The sequence below is a fragment of the Sphaeroforma arctica genome (genome assembly GCF_001186125.1).
Source record: "Sphaeroforma arctica JP610 unplaced genomic scaffold supercont1.111, whole genome shotgun sequence".
Lineage (NCBI taxonomy): Eukaryota > Ichthyosporea > Ichthyophonida > Sphaeroforma > Sphaeroforma arctica.
Window position 1 is genome coordinate 18,188 of NW_014040447.1, and position 7,681 is coordinate 25,868.

Here is a 7,681-nt window from a genome sequence, read left to right on the forward strand (position 1 = left end):
CTNCNCCNNNGGTCAGTCGTACGACGGTGACCTCAACCTTGGGTTCCAACGGAAGTCTTTGAAATGCAACGTTCATCTACTAAAAATAAACGTACGTTAATAAATAAAGGCTGGACGTCGTGGGGTTTTAGGGGTAGTATTATAAAGTTTTATTGTTCTAAAAAATGATGAAGGGGGATTGGAGAACGTATAAAACCTAAAACAAAGATCCCATATGATGGATAAAATTTGATAGAAGTTAAAACATTTGAATGATATAGTGGGATATAAAACTGTACATCATGGTTGTCCAGTGGTCATGTTCTGTCAATGCCAAGTACAGGCTCAGACAACAGTAGAAGTTTTTTTTGCTCAGCTATTCACCTTATTGTTAACTACTTAGTTCTTCCGCCAATTGTGAAATGTAATCACTACCGTTGCACACTGTATAATTGATTTGTTTTTTGTTTGCTACAAACACACAAGCTGTTGCATGTTTCGCTCCTTGACGTGGAGTACGTTGAAACGTAGTTGTATGCATTTGAAATATGCAAAACAAACAAATAATCTAATTTTATATATGTAAAAAACAAACAAACAAACAAATAAGTAATATACTTTTAGATATTTAAAACACAATCGTATACAACAAGTATGGAGGCTCTATTATTGACATGTTGGTGGTTTTCCTACAATGATGTTCTGCTTCAATGAAATACCATCTGATTTTAGTTACTGACATCATATAAATCTGGACCGACGTAGTGAGTGATTAGAGCAGAACTATATAGACAACAATCTCAGTCTTGAATCCCCTAATCATTTAGCTCGTTACCGAGGGCTCAAGCTAAACTTGATTTCCTCTTGCAACTTATCTTTTCAATATATTTCCTTTTTACGTAAACGTATTGATACTGTATGGTCAGCCTGATTGGTCCGACTTTTACATATGAAATATACGTATCCCATCTGCGGCAAAAATAAACCCCTATCACATGGGTTGATTCCTCTGAACCTTTCGCGCTGGTCAATGGTGCTGGCCTAGTCCCGTTAAATGGGTTCCATCTCAAAATTTATACAATACAAGGTTTGAGCCTGCGACCTTTCCGGTTTTGTAGTAAATGTGTTTGACAGAAGCAACCATTTGATGTAAGAACGGTTATCTCAATAATTTACGTTATTTACAACAATTACCATCAATAAATACTTCATCAGAGGAAAATAGAAGCATGCAAACGTACCTGATGAAATCAAGCAGGTAGAATTCTTATACTATGCAAATAAACTAAATCTAGATCATCTCAATTATTTACAACAATTACCATCAATAAATACTTCATCAGAGGAAAATAAAAGCATGCAAACGTACCTGATGAAATCAAGCAGGTAGAATTCTTATGCTATGCAAATAAACTAAATCTAGATCATCTCAAATTCATAATGGCGATGATCAATTCTACCGACCATAGAAGCAAAACCAAAATAGGTCCGGCAAAACTATTGATATACCTAAGACTTGGTTTTATAACTGTAGATGGCATACACATTAAGCATTCAGCACAAAGAATACCCTAGATCGGTTGGCTGCAGCGCGTCAAGGGATGGCAATAGCCATTATTTTCCTGTCAGCTTATATATTTACGATACTGAAGTGTCAAGATTTGTATCGTGTTATGAAGTATAGCGTAGATATCATATGCTTGATATATCAAGTGTTGTACTATGCGGATACATCAGTGGTAGCTAATGCTTTTAAATTGAATGTTGGGGTTTATTGTAAAGAGTGGCCGTATGGAGCATTCTGTTGTACACCTGAACACGCCTTTGATGTAACAGCAAAAGTAGATATTGTCACAACATATACTATTACGTATTGCTATTCTTTCCGCACAGATATACTCGCACCGGACTTTATATCCAAGAATCGCGTACAATTAGAGAAGTACAGTTCAGAACATACATGGACATACTGCTAAAGGCGTTGATCGTGTATAAGAATAGGTTCTTGTGGAGGTACTCGTGTGCATACTCTAACTATCGGGAGTCTCTGCTGAACAAGTGACTGAGAAAACAGTTAATCCAGCAAAGGGTATATCTCAAGGAGATGACTGAGATAGAGGCGTAAAATCAATGCTCGCTGTCTAAGATTGTTCTAGAGAACAAACAGTGCTTTTTATAATACACGTCAAGAGAAGCAACTGAAAGACAGAGAGGCGGAGGTAGCAGTTGGCGTTAAAGACAGCTTGCAGGTTGTAGTGCTAAACGCTCACATATTCATCACTTCCTCACACTGTCCAGCTTTTGCAAGCCTTGTACATAAATATATTCACTCCGTCTGCTCATCACATAATCCTCACAATGACTACCCTTTATATTCAGTCCTCTACTGTTACTTCACCAAGCGACAAAGCACTCACCAACGCTTAACTTAACATTATATCTTTGTACAAAAAAACCAAAATCAATTAAACGCACGATTACGTCATTTTACGTTCGTTTCAGTACATGTTGATTATGGCATGTGTCATAATCATGTTATTTTTTTTCACCGGGTTCGAATAAAACCATTGTATTGCTATCTATGAAGGAACACACGGGCATTTTCGTACTCTGATCGCATTGGTCTGTTTTAGCAACGCAAAGCGCACAGTTTCTATATATAAAAATCTAGGAGCTGTCGAGAAAACTAGAGGCCTATAGCTATTTAGTTCACGAGATACAGCCTGCCGCGCAAGGCGACTGCGTGCATAGAGAAAAGAGTTTGTTAAGAGTGTATAGGCTATTAGAGATCCTTTAAAAGGTATTTGTCCTTGATTTATGTGTATAGTGATTGTCTGTAAGGCCACACCAACCCTCTAATACGATCACAACGTGTTTGCACAAGCTCCACTTACACCATTCGCACCATCACACACCATTACATGTAATCGCGATCAATTTCACGACTGAAATTCCTTGTAACTTGACTATAGAATTGATCAACGTAGAAACACCGCTCCTTCTCTACACGATGCTCATATTTGCTAAGTAATCGATTAAAGTGAAGAACTCATCCATAGGAAGCATAGCGATGGTGCTACAAAAAATCAAGTTCTTCGACGATTTACAATGGTTTTATTCGAAGCCGATGTTTGTTGAGATATAACAAAATAAAGTAGGCGCAGTAAACCAAAACTATTGGCAATTTCAGCCCGAACAGTATACACATGCCATCATTTTTTTGCCACAACCCAAACTCACCTTTCTTATCGTATCTATACCAATTTTGACTGTAAATAGCTACATAAGTCACGTGTGCACAAAAGGTCAAATACAAGACGTAGTTACTTCATTATTACAAAGTCTAACTTTTAGTATAGGGGTTGAATGCCTTCTACCATGCCTCGGTAATATACCAGAGAGTATACTTGTGTGTGAGGTGTTTTTAGACATAGGTAGTGTCATTACGATTGACATGTCGATGTTAATGCACAAGTTCCTAAATGTGCATGCATCAGAAATAGTATGTTCGAAAGATAAGAGAGACTGCTATGAACAATTCAAGACAGACTTCTGGCGTATGTTGAATGTAGTGAAGAAATGGGGAAAGGGCAACACTGTGTTCCCGGTCTTCGATGGGAAAGTAGTTAGTACTACAAGAATGAATGCATGCAAAGGTGAAAGTATATGTATGGAATGTAAGATTGCTGTTGGTGCATACAATTTGTAAGCTGCGAGGAAAATAATGATTAAGCTTGCTGAGAACGGTATTCTCATATACTCGTACCATAATCGCACTACAAGAGGCTGAACAACAGATCGCTTACCTACAGCGATCAGGTGTAGCGGGCTACTGTATATGTAACGACAGCGATTACATTGTACTATACTGTAAGAATATCATCATAGGCAATCCTTTCTATATAGGTATAGGGAGATCGTTGAAGCGTGCAGATGCAGGTGTAAATTTGGATCTTTATTGAGATCAGCATGAGGAAGGTGCAAAGTGGTTGTCACACATGCACGAATTTTGATACTACGTGAGTGCCTATGGATTAGACGATATGTTGTATCTTTGTGCTTGTCTGTTAAAAGACTGATTAAAGATTATAGAACAAAGACTGGAATAAAACCCGCTGGTCTATTGAAAAAGTACGTGCAAGACGAATGACAGTAGATGCTACATTGCAGCATCGGCATGTTGCTGATCCAAACACACTATTCTACACTCGACCAATACTGTGTACATGTTCTATTTCCAACCGGTTTATGACCCAAAGGGCCAATGTTTTCTGTTGGCATACGATAGTCAACGGCTAAATGTAAAACAAAATGTCTTGCATTGATACTTCCTGGTCCCATCCAATTGCGAATGCTTAATTGAGTGTTGGATATTGCCTTCACTGGGCAAATGAGGGCCAAGCAGTTAATTCGCGGAGAGCTTTTAACGAATTAGAGTCTAGCTATGTGTGAGACAGCAGACAGAATTAGCAATTTTATACAAAATCAGCTGCTAACAGACTTGAATGCAATGGCCAAAGTTCAGTTGGCCTTTCGATACCTGTACTGGTAAAAGACAAGGAATAATTAAACGTGTATGTAACTGCCGATAATATAGACTCGCGTATAGCGACCAGTACTCGTAAGGCAATTGTTGGAGTCCCCGCCGCATTGCTAATACTTTATCGCACAAAATATTGCACGGCCAGCACCTGCTTTGCACCAAGTATTGAGTTTGCTACGTACTCTGAGTGCTAAAGAAGTGGTCGTAGGTGTATCTTCTGCTGTGATTGTGTCTTAAACCTTTTGTTCTGCCGCCGTGCTGCCCGCCACTTTGGCCAAGAGTAGGTCGTGCGTTCGTTTGTTGACGGCTGCAAAAGATGTGTTTTACCAGAGGACCTTCGTAACGGTAATCGGCGCGTGCTTGTTCAATACGTTGTTTGCTAGTTCCGTACAGTAGTGAATACGCATATGCTTAGTCTGACAAACTATCGAATCAAACTGAGCTAGTTCCAGGATGACTACAGCTGCAGACATTTGTGTTAATTCTTCAGCAGTTGATGACTATTTTCAACTTGTACTGTACCGCGAGCTTCTCCTTGAGATACCAAGACGAGACTTTACACGGCAGGTTGGCCTCAGGCCGGTTGGGAATGTTACTTCGCCGAGAGAATACTTCGTAGTGCTATCCTCAATCACATTGTTGCCTGGTGTGCGCCGTTTCCGTTGGAAGTCAAATACCCACATAACAGGTTGCTCCCTCGGGGCTCAGCCAGGATTCCGAGACATTCCAGATGTCGAAAAAGTCGTGATCGTACAAACGCCTCCTGCTCGTTTTGAGATAGTATGAGTGGTTATAGGCTGCCTTGATTCGTTTTTCACGAGGCTGAAGCTTGGAAAAGGTTTTGGTGCTGACCAGCGCCTTGGAATTTTACAAGCAAGGGACTTTCTAATTAGATAAAGTGAAAGAATTATGAGTACTAATATATGTAGTACGTGCCTTTAAATACCCTCAGCCCCTTGAGAAGCGAGTGTTGTATTGAATACAAAACTGGCTGATGGAAATCAATTTGCTATCTAGATGGAAAGTTCCCTAATCAGCCAGGGAGTGAATCTAAGAACAAATATATATTAAATATACAGATACAACTCTGCTTTATATGTGCCTGAAGTAAAGGCGTACCCCTATCAAGAATAACTTGTCGTATTGTAACGGACTATGGTGTAATTTTGACAGAAGTATATGTCAACAATAATGATGATGGTGATGATGTGGTGACCATGTGCCTGATTGTTGGGATATCTTGCAATTCTTGAAGTGTAGGTTGCGCGAACCATATCCTTATACAACTATCTTAGAACACAGTATCGCACCAGTTTTAATTTGTGTCTCATCACATGTTGTTGTGCATATTTGATCCCTATGGTAACGATGCGTGATGTCTATCTTGCGTCGTACACGTATTGTGTTGCCTTGACCAACTCAAACTTGTGTTCAATCATGAACTTTTTTTTGCATCTCGTACTTGTATATTCAATTGCTGATCTCTCTTTTTTTTTTTTTGATTACTCGATAGCCCCAGACCAGCATCCATTGAGTCCTCTCCACATACCATATCGTCATGTATTATGATTGAACCAACCAGCCCAGTGCTAGGCTAGTTGTCTTGTTCATTCACCTGATATACTACCAAACTGTAAAGTTTTGCAAGTACTTCGATCTTAGTCCGCACGATCCGCTCCTGGGTAAATATCTCTAAAACTTTCACACACGCTGGAATCACCACTGCTGCTCTCCTATGGTAACGATGCGTGTCGTCTATCTTGCGTCGTGCACGTATTGTCACTGCTGCTGAACCTTCCGCGCTCGGCAATAGTACTTGGCTTAGTAACATTTGATTGGCTTCCATCATAAAATATACCAAAGACAAGATTCAAACTCGTGGCTTTTACAGTTGTCTAGTAAATTGGGTGAATGACTGAACCAAGCAACCTAGTATATTCACATAATCTACTACAGTCCATATGCACTGCTTTTGTGTACGAAATTGATTGGAAACATATATAGTAGAGCTTCGACAAGTTCTTTCACTGTAGTTCGGGATATGGTGATGTAATACACTAGCACCATAAATCAGTTTCCCAACCTTCCCTATTAACTGAGACATTGGAAAGTGCCTAGTGTTGATATGCAAAGACCTTGTCATATAGTTCATTTCAACAGTCTCGCAGCTGGTTGAAGTAAAGGTATCGAAGACTTTATCAACTTCGTCCGCTTAACAGCACATTTTGCTGTCGGTAAATTGACCGAATGATCATCTATTCTTATGCATCTCCCTACCGCACATGCATACTGTCCGCATTGCAGAAGTGATTTGAGGCTTCTTATTTGACACAGCAGTTCGCCCTCACTACAATCACCCTTCATTAGGGCTTAACTGTCCGCTCATCGTTATCTTTGCACTTTAATTCCACCCCTGATAAAATCGCAAAGTAATGGAGGCATCGATCAGTGTAAGATTTTCTGGATGCCGATATTACTTTGTCAGTTTTACAAGCTGTTCACCCAGCACACAATCTATATTTCACACTTTGGTATTCGAAACAACGACCTAGACAAACGTTTCTACACACCCTGTAATCACACGGGTGCCGTTCATAGACACCTCGTTTGCCACAGGGTGCATTGTCACTTACAACACCCCACTAGCTGTGCGTCACAGTCGTTTCCAAAACAATTGTTTATATTGGATAAGTGAATGACGCTATAAAGACATATACACATATGCGCGTGTACAAGCACTGTTATATGCCACTGTACAGTTATATAATCATAAGCTCAATTTACAGACACGTATCAGTACAAGTCGTATGGCGGGCTACCGGAATAGCAACATAATTATAAATGATAAAACGGGACGTGTACATAACTCTAACAGACTCTCAACAAAGTCCGGCTTGAAAGCCCCTCTCTCCAGGCTCCAGCCCAACCTCTATGCAAAAAAAATATTCATTTATTTAGAGTTTTGGACTTTGGGAATCGTGCAACTGCCAAGTGCCAACTTGGGAAGCTATTTATGTATTGTTGTGTACTGTTTTGCTAGCAAGTATAAAATAAATAAAAAGTATTTAAAGTATTTTAAAAAAAGAAAACAACAAAATATGTTTTTAGAGGTTTTCCGCTATGGGAAAAACTTAAGAGGTAAACCGTTCAAGTTTTATC